General features: G+C 35.8%; 1 pseudogene; it reads right to left on the bottom strand.

The window, feature by feature from the left end:
* Positions 1-232: 232 nt before the first annotated feature.
* LOC125218345 (cysteine-rich receptor-like protein kinase 8) lies at positions 233-8154 on the bottom strand (annotated as a pseudogene).
* Between the last annotated feature and the right edge of the window lie 2624 nt (positions 8155-10778).

A 10778-nucleotide genomic window follows, 5' to 3' on the forward strand; every position in this document is an offset into this window, starting at 1 on the left:
ACATAGCCCTTTCTATGAATATCTCAAGCCTTTGCATACTGTCTTTTGCAATTTGGAAAAGAACCGACAAAGAAAAATCAAATTAGAGCTTATAGATATGCTCGACATAATTACATAATTTAAATAACTGCAATTATTACATTTGTTGTCGTCCGAATCACATTCACAAAGTAAAAGGAATGAACGAAGCAACAAATGAAAGTTACTTTTGAAACACTTTGCATTGCATAATTTAACGCGGATATAAATCAGTTATCGATGCTTCATTTCTGGATAACTCTTTGATCTCCGAGGATCTTCTCATGTGCTCCTCGTCACCTGGGACGAAAAATGCCGGCTTCAGAGGCATTGGAAAAATCGTAGTGGAGCTATGAAGCATTACCAAAACAGAAGCCATGGTCGGTCGATCCCTTGCATTTTTCTGAACGCACAACAAACCGATATGAATACATCTCATCATATCACGGAGAGAGGTCGAAGAAGACATCAATGTGGGGTCGATAAACTTGTTTGCACTTCCCGCAAACCAGTTTTTCCAAACCTGTAAGAACTCATGATTTTTATCAAGTGTGCGGGAAAAAATATTGCTGTAACAATAATCAATGAAACATTTTTAACTTACATAACTAAGCATGTATGGTATGTCCTCTCCATTTTCCACATTTTTGAAACTACTGGTACTTTGTCCACAGATAATCTCCAGCACCAGCACTCCGAAGCTAAACACATCGGATTTAATCGAGAAATCCCCGTTCTGTGCATATTCTGGTGCCATGTATCCACTGTCAAATATACCCATATTTAATTCCATTAAGTAAATAAATGGAAACTATATATTTTCACCATTTCTCTACTCTTTCCCCCAAAATAGGATAGAACAATTATAAGGGTTGGGATAAGAAAGTGGGAACCAACATTTCTTATCACTCCTCTTTTCCGATAAATTTGTAATCAAAGAAAATGAACCCTAAAAGAACATTTTATTCCTCTATTATCTAAGTAAATACTACTCCATTTGATAGGGTAAATGAACTTACTAGGTTCCCACGATCCTGTGTGTATTGGATCGTGTTTGATCATCTCGAAACAATCTCGCCATACCAAAATCTGAGATCATAGGGTTTTTGTCCCCATCTAGGAGTACATTGCTCGCTTTGAGATCACGATGAATTATACGCAGAGGGGACCCTTCATGCAGATAAACAAGTCCCTTGGCAATGCCCTTTATGATCTTGTACCGACTCTCCCAACTAATAAGCAAACGCTTAACTGGATCTGTTTAGTAATCACATATACATACACTGTTATAGTTGTTATAGCCCAGTTTCTAGTAATAAATTTTATAAACCGGTAAAAATAAAGGAAGACATTACCAAAAATAAAGCAGTCTAGACTTCCATTTTGAACAAATTCATAGACTAGAAGCCTCTCCAATCCTTGTATTGAGAATCCCAACAACCTTACCAAATTTCTATGTTGAAGCTTGATTATTAACACTACTTCATTCTTGAACTCTAATTCTCCTTGGCTTGAATTTGTTGACAACCTTTTGACTGCAATTTGTTGGCCACTTTGAAGTTTTCCCTACATGCATAAATCAAATCATTCTACCAAATCATTTAGTAGTATAAAATAGTACCATATGTTAGTACCTTATAAACTGCACCAAATCCTCCTTGTCCAAGTTTGTTACTAACTAGTATTAACACTCGTGCTATGCACGGGCCTTATGATTTTTAACTAATGAGAACGAATTGTTAATAATTGAAAAGAAATATAAATTAATATAGTTACGTTCACATTAAAAAGTACTCCATATTGGTTTTTATTGGACTTTTGAGAGAAAGATACATATTCGACGCACAATTCAATATATTTTAATTTGTGAGATTAATGAAGAAAAATATATTTGTTAATTAGAGTAAAATATAAAAGTAAATATTTGTTAATTAGAGTAAGGTATAAAAAAAGAAAAAAATAGGCAATGTGTGGGATTTGAATAACAAATTGTTGGAATAATCGCTGCAAATACAAAATAACAAAACACTCTCACCAATTCTTTCATGCAAGCGATATGCAAAAAAATCTTTCAGACTTAACTCTCTTTCTATAGCTTGAAGAAGAAGCAGTAAAATAGAAAAAAAAAACCAATATCTTCTCTATAGTCATCCTCTCCATACGTGAATAGAAGTGGATAATGAAGTCCAAGATATAAAAGGATGTTGTCACTTATGCACTGCAATTATCCTGATAGTCATGGGTGGACCCAAGTATAGTGGGGGAGGGGCTTAAGTCCTCAATGAATATTTTTTTTTTACTTTTTTCTATTAATTGTTTTTAAAATTTATTCAAATTTGGTGTAAATTATAGTGTAAAAGCCCCTACAAATTATCGACATTACTCAAATATATACTCTAAAATAAAATTTAGAAATTCCAGCCCCTATCGATAAATATTTCTGCGTGCGCCACTGCTGATAGTCCCGGTTGGAATATTCCATAAATGGTATTAGGTCCCACATTCCATTAACTTTTTTTTCACTCACATTTTATTATAAAAACTAATACTTATAAAATAGTAGGACCCACATTTCACTATCTTATTCACCAACTTTCATTTACACTTCTTAATACCCATGCCGAACTCAACTGAGACTTCTAAAGTGGGACGGAGGGAATATTAACAATTCAAACTAAAAGAATATATTGAAAAAAAAAATTTAAGTGTTCAATCATAAAATAAAATTAATTAATTAATTAATTAATTAAACTGAAATTTGGTTAATTGAAGTTCTAATTGATCAATTGAAGATTTATTGTATCATTTGCAATAAATTGGAAATATGATTGATTAATATGAATTGCGATAAAATCGAAATTCTTAGTTGTTCAATTGAATATAAAATGATTGGAATCCCAAATTTTAAGGAATATTTTAGTTTTAATTGAATAATTTGAGATTTCAAATAATCTCTGATTAAATAGAATAATTATACGGAGTATTTGAACTGATCATAGATTCAATTGGAGTTTTCAACATTTTAACTTAAATTAATATACTTATAAAAATTAATTGTAAAATGTAAAGACAACAACATATTAAAAGTCATAACTAAAACTCAATAATAGTTCTATCTAATAAAAAAGAAATTCACTTCTAAAATTTAATACACTAATATGCTAGCGTATTACGTATACATACAATCTTCTTCTACAACTAATACACTTAACCCCAAAGTGGCGCCTCGCCAGCACAGCCGCATCACCTGCGCTTCCCTCCATTCACTCATTTCCTTATCTCTAATCGTTAGAACCCACAGTCTCCACGCCGCAGCAAGACACAGTACCTCCAGCAGGAGCGGGAAAAGATCGGATCTTTAAACAAAATCTCTCTCCTTCCTCACTTTCCTCCCCATCCCTCACTTTCTCTCGGCCAAATGCCGCCGGATTCCAAGACCCCTGCTATGCTGAAATCAGAAAATCAGAATCTCTAAGAAATATCATGAATATCAAAGCTCATAGATTCAAGAGAGAAAATAGCACAAAATGTATTGTACTCAATTCACAGAAAACGCATTTTGTATCTGGTATTTATAGTGGTTTAAAGTTCGAACAGACTTCCAATGTAAGCCAACATATAGTTGATTTAAAAAATATTTTGAATCTCAGTATAATTTTTGGGAAGATAAACAGTGAAAGGAAATAAATTATTGTACCTCCCAAAATCTGATGCCAATGCTATGCTTTCTCGATAATAGATAGATATGCATGCAACTCTATATGTACAGATTACAGGCAACATTTTTTGGGAAGATAAATCCCATGATTTTCTCGGTAATAGATATACACACAACTCATATATTGACAAAATTGATTTTACAATATGCTCTGAAATTTTAACCTATGCTACTACACGCATAAAATAATGTTTCCCACCAAAACCACCTTGAATGGCATTTTTGCAATTTTCTCCACAACTCTCACTTTATATATTGATAGATGGAGAAGTTGTCTGTGGCAGCTACAAGGTCTTCGTAATCGTATAAAAGGGATTCTTCAGCACTGACAATACTTGTTACATCTTCCAGTTCCTCCAGATATGATCCTGTTACAAAAAAGATAATACATGTAAATAAAAATCTATGTTGAAATCAATATTTATCACATGGTGCAGTAAAACGAAAGAGAATAATTGGATTATTACCATGTAATATTAATTGGTTGGATTTCTTGTTGAACCTCTTTCTGACGTATCGACCAACACAAACGAGAAGCAGAGCCATGAAAATGGGAACAAGAATGATGCTTATAGTCTTTACAACATCACCGTTGCCTGCAAAATTTAAAAGTTACTCTCACAATAGACTTGAACCTAAGACCTTTATCATGATTAAGTACTAATTAACAAACAAGGCCAATATATACACACTCATGGTATATTCTCTTTATAAGTGATCACTTGGTTCATATTTCCTTTGTTTTTTCTTCCGCAGATACTGTTTTGTTTACTCCAATCCCCGTTAAACGTCCTATATATATGTGTCTCATTTCACTCTTCCTAATTTTAGTAAGTGAACCCCACATTTTATTAATCCATTCTACTTACAATTATTATAAAACTAATACTCCTTCTGTCCCACAAAAGATATCATACTTTCCTTTTTTGTTTGTCCCATAAAAGATGTCACATTTCTTTTTTTGAAAAAAGTTCTCTCTCACATGAATATAAAAATTATATTTTCTTTCTCCATTTAACACACAAAACAAAACCTCCTAAAATCTCGTGGCGTCCCACAAGTGTGACATCTTTTATGCGATGGAGGGAGTATATAAAAGTACAGTGCATATTCCACTAACTCTTTTCACACATTATTATTTATAAAGTCAAACAATTTCTTAAAACTCGCCACGATCAAATATGAGACACTTAATTGTTACAGGATGGAGTAATTGAGCCAAGTATTAAAAAAAACAAACATTTATGTGTCTTAACACAATCTGATTTTTTGAAAAGTTTGGGATAGAAAATGTAAATTGGGAACATTTTGTAGAATTGTCTTAAAATTTTGAACAACATATATAGTAACACAATTCACTTTAAAAGTATTATCAGTATATTAATTTTTTAATGAATAAAAAATAAAATAATTTAAAGATTTTTCCAAGTAGATTTGAACCTAAGACCTATTATGCACTAACAACTCTATCAAATTACTCATTTCGGCTATTATTAAATCTATTTTTTTTTTCTTTCATCTGCTGATAAATATCTCATGTGACAAGTGGACCTCAGAGCATCTCCACCGGCGGACGTCCCGATCGGACGTCGCGGAAGTCCGACCGGACCTCCGCCGTTGTGAAGGAAAAGGTCGGACACGGACGTCCCGTGAGGATGTCGGATATCCTCGGATATCCGCGCGACGTCCGACCGGACGTCCGCTATTGTGGCGTCAGTCGGACGTCCGAGTTAAAATTCAATTTTTTTTTAAAACTCTATAAATACGGCTCGTTGAACTTCATTTCATTCACACCACTTGTGTTGACAAGTTTCTCTCTCTAAACTCTATTTTCAAGTATATCTAGAATGGCTAGTAGCCGTGCGGGGTGGTAGTGGTGGGGGCGCTAATCATAGTGATAGTGAGAATGAATTAGATGTCGCTGTGGAAGGGGCGATTGATCGATTGCTACGGCAGAGGCAGCAGCAGGCGGCGGTACATCGGTCGATCCATCGGCGACATCATGTACCCCAGGACCACATTGCTGCACATATTCGGTTGTATCAGGACTACTTCGCTCCACAGCCGCGTTTTGGGGATGCTTATTCCGGTGACGTTTTAGGATGCATCGTCCGCTGTTTATGCATATCGTGGGTGCTTTAGAGAGAAGATACGGGTATTTCAGGACCAGGGAGGATGCGGCTGGCAAACCCGGACACACGCCCTTACAGAAGTGCACTGCCGCAATCAAGCAACTGGCATACGGAGGCCCGGCCGACATGTTCGACGAGTACCTCCACATTGGCGAGTCGTCAGCCGTCGAGTGTCTGCAGAATTTTTGCACTGGCGTTAGAGAGATATTCGGGGATCGCTATCTTCGGAGTCCGAGCCCCGAAGACTGCCAGCAGCTGATAAATATGCACGGGTTCCCTGGGATGTTGGGCAGCATAGATTGTATGCATTGGGAGTGGAAGAACTGCCCTGCCGCCTGGAAGGGGATGCACACTTCCGGCTTCAAAGCCAAGCATCCCACGATGATCTTTGAAGTTGTAGCTAACTACCGGCTCCGGCTGGGGATATGGCATGCTTATTTTGGAGTCGCCGGGTCGAACAACGACATCAACGTCCTCCAGTCGTCGCCCCTTTTCAACGATCAGTGCAATGGCGTTGGTCCCGCCATCAGTTTCGTTGCCAACGACAACCAGCACAATATGGGATACTATTTGGCGGATGTGATATACCCAAACTGGCCCGTCTTTGTGAAGACGATCAAGCATCCGATCGGACAAAAGAAGTCCTACTTTGCGAGCCGTCAGGAGGCAGCGCACAAGGATGTTGAGCGGGCATTTGGTGTGCTCCAGAGTCGATGGACGATGGTGAAGGGTCCTTCACGGATGTGGTATATTCCCAACATCGGCGACATCATGTACGCATGTATCATTTTGCACAACATGATTGTCGAAAGTGAAGGTGACGAAATGACTCAGTGGACCAACGAAGATGATACGGGTGCCGGTCAAGCCACGGCGTGGCCAGCGCGAATGTGAACATGGGGTACCTCATGGAGAGGTTGAGCGGTTGCGCGCATTTGCCGACATGCGGCAAAGAGATGCCCATATTCGACTTCAGGAGGATATCATCGAAAAGGTTTAGACGCGGAGGGATGGACGTTGATGTGGTTAATTTTTTTTATTGACTATGTAATTATTTTTTTTTTCGAATAATGTATGTTTTTTTTAATGAAATATTCGCATTTCCCCGTTCGTATTCGTGTCAAAATTTTAATTCCGTAAATTGAATAATTGTGAATTTAAATTTATTGCGGGAAGTCCTAGTGCAGGGGAAGTTCTAGTGATGACGTGGCAGGAAGTTTTTGTCGGAAGTCCTAGTGGGAAGTCTACCACCGGAGATGCTCTAAGTTAGAAAGTGAAATAATTTCTTAAAACCGAAACCAATAGAGGTGAGCATTCGAGTTTTGATTCCATTTTTTGCCCAAACTAAATCCAAGAAACCAAATTTAGTGGAAAATTCAAACCGAACAGAACCTGAAAAGTAGAAACCACTAAACTAAAACCGAACTTAAAAAAAGAAACATTATTTGCACATTTACGACACTCCACTTGTAAAAATCAAATATCGGCAAAGGTTTTTGGACAATGAGAACATGTATTACCTGGCGGTGATGGAGGAGGGAGATTTGATATGATCTGTCGCACTTGTTGAATCCTAGTGATGTTGTAAAAGGAACTGAGACTATATTTGAGATGACAGGCGGGCATATATACTACCATTTCCGTGCTGTTATCACAACAGAGTTGCTGCTCAGAGCTGATCAAACAATTTTCACAGCCAAACGGTGACAGATCTGGCGCGCACTGCACCAGCACGAAAATTATCTGAAAATCCACCGCTGTCACATTCCCCGCCGCGATCTTCATCAACGGCCCTCCCGCGACTGCCTCACCGCGAAGATCCTTCAGCAGCTCCCGCAGTTCCCGGTTGAATTCATCGGGACTCTTTACAGTATTTACATTCCGGACAGAAATAAAGTCGGAATCAGCTCCGGCGCCGTCGGCAAGTGACTCGTCGGAGTAGCGCAGCGTGCATGCGTCATTGTACAGGATGCCCTGTCTTCGGTTGGGGCACAACCGGAGAAGCTCCGGGGAGGCTTCACGGAGGCAGGTGCGGCACTCCTCCAGCTGGAAATCGGTTCTGCAGAGCGCGGTGGCGTAGGCTCGGTCCGGGGCTTGGCCGGCTGTGCCGTTGTAGAATCCGTTGTGTTGTATGTTTGGTGGAAAAGATGAGATTAGAGAGTTGAGGTTGGTGCTGTATGTGCCTTTGGTGGTGTAGTTGTCGCCGGAACAGCCGTAGATTGCCGCTGTCACGGCGTCGGTAAGGATGCCTAGAATGAAGAGGAAACATGTTGATCGGGTAGTCATCTTAATTTAGGTGAGAGCTAGGAAATGTACATCAAATTAATAGGAGGTGGTGATTCCTTATAAATTAATTCGCTCGCACCTTCATCTCTATTGTGAGTGTGAATGTGCATCTCATTTTTCTTTGGATCGGAAGACTTTGAAACATCAAGATTTTGAGATATTGTATGCGGATGCTCTGTCACACGGATTTTTAGACTATCATATACCAAACTAATGTTTACAACAATCTTAAAATCATCCAAATATAGTGATCAAACTAGAGTTTAAGTTACATTTATGGTGGTATTTAGTTCCTAGATAAAATAGTAGTACTAAAATGTAACCTAAGATTAAATCGTGAGATTATTTTAATTGTAGGAAATTGGCTATGACTAATTATCATATACTACACCTAGAATTGAATTGTGGGATTCAATGTCATCAACCAAACATACGAACAACGCTAAGTGTATTGAAATATTATGGATATAAAGTGTATGTAACCAAATATATCACTAACATGGAACAAAGAAATGTACTACAAATCTTGTTTTGATTTATTCTGATGTTAATTTAGCTTTTCGTCACTGAACATATTCGGTGGATAAACTCTGGTGATACGACTAACATAAGTCTATTAATGTAGGTCTCCCTGTGTAGCCAAAAGTCAAATAATGGTGAAAGAAACATCTATGTGAGAGATTGGAAAATTGATAGAAGAGGATCTTATAGGACATTTCAGATTTTTATTGTAGTCTGGATTTGAAACATGCATATTAGAGGAAATTCGGTTTCTATTTCCGCTTTGAACAAATACAGTTTTTCTTGTTCATCGAGAAATAATCAATATAATCTTTCAATTAATTTCAGTATCATGCCAATGAAATGTACATTATTATATGCTAAATTACACGAATCATAGAATACTAATAATTTGTATTATAGTTAAATAATTTATACATCCCGGTAGGAGAGAGTTTTACTTAACTGAAGTGTCCATCTATAGTTACTTGATGTGGTTTTGACTGGTTAACTATAATTATGTTAACAAAAGAATTTTGTTTCTCATTGAAGTACAAATGAGCTAGCCTTTATATCTCCTCTTCTACTTATACAAAGATTTTAGCAGTAAAAAACAACTTGTACAATTTTTTGGTTATACAAAGATTTTAGCAGTAAAAAACAACTTGTACAATTTTTTGGGTTTTACACCAAATTCAAACAGATTTTTAAGTTTATGTCATACCAAAAAATAATTTGACTCTAACGCTATATACCAAATTTAAAATTTGCACCATTTTATAGTACATGTCTCACAAATTATTTATAAGAGCCCCATAATTGGTGTTGTGTTAAAAAACGCAAACATGAGTTTGGATTTGTAATAAAATTGAAGAAGTTTTCTAAACCAAAAATAAGATTTAGTAGTAGTATATGATTGGAGACGGTAATATGTGGAATCACCCAAACACATAACATAGTTTTTTCCATGTAATTAGGAAGTGCTTGGGTTGAACTTTTTCACATAATATAGTGTGTCTGTAATGTTAATCTAAAAAGAATTTTGATATGTCATCTTGACCTCAATCTGATTGGACTTGCATCTATGGAGAATATTTTTGTAATATATAAAAGTAATATTAATAACTTAATTAGTCATTTAATGCTTAAATGTTTTACCTATATCACCCCTATCTATCGTGATAATTTGTAAATAAAGATATCATAGAATCTAAAAATAATGTTGGGTAGTGATAAAATGCAAACTTATATATTGTACAAACTCAAAACTCCTCAACACAGCTTTAACACGGTTTTAATACAATATCAACACAGTGTAAAATTTTAAGATTTTAATGTCAACACAGTATCAACACAATATGAACACAACATCAATCATTGACTACCGTTGAAATTCTATTGACATTTTCCTGTTTATGCTTTTTTGTGATCTGTTGACATTTTTCAATGGTACAGATCATAGTTTTGAGTTTCTACAATATTTAGAGTTTTCATTTGATCATATCTCAATGTTAATGATAGTAATACTTCCTTTGATTCCTAAAAATATAAACTTTTAAAACGGCATGACTAATGCAAAAAATTAAGACAAAGATATAAAGAAAAGTGTGTTAATGGAAAATGGTTTCACCTTGTTATAGAGAAAGAAATTTCCTTTAAATGGAAAGAATTTATAGTTTTAGGGTACCGATCAAAAAGGAAAAAAAATTCTGTTTTTAGGAAACGGAGGGAGTAATATACTATTAATGTTATTATATTATTTCATCTTTTGTTATTGATAATTATATTAATCTATAAGTAATTATATAGTACTTTCTTCGTCCCAAATATATAAACAAAACATAGTGCTAAACATGCCTCAACGAGCATAATGATCAAATAAGTTGTTAAGATAAGGTATGTATTTCTCAACTTAATTTTATGAATTGTCATTGATCTTACCTATACATGTTAAATATATACAATTTAATCATTTTATGGTGTGAATTTTAAAACTTTATTTATCAATTTTATATCTCACTCAATTAATACTAATATATATTTTATATAAGTACCTTTGACACTAAAATATTATTTCGTCTAAAAGATATTGGTTCTGACTTTCATCAATGGAGAGTGGCCGT

The sequence above is a fragment of the Salvia hispanica genome, chromosome 1 (assembly GCF_029641045.1).
Source record: "Salvia hispanica isolate PSC_SH4W2 chromosome 1, Shi_PSC_v1, whole genome shotgun sequence".
Lineage (NCBI taxonomy): Eukaryota > Viridiplantae > Streptophyta > Magnoliopsida > Lamiales > Lamiaceae > Salvia > Salvia hispanica.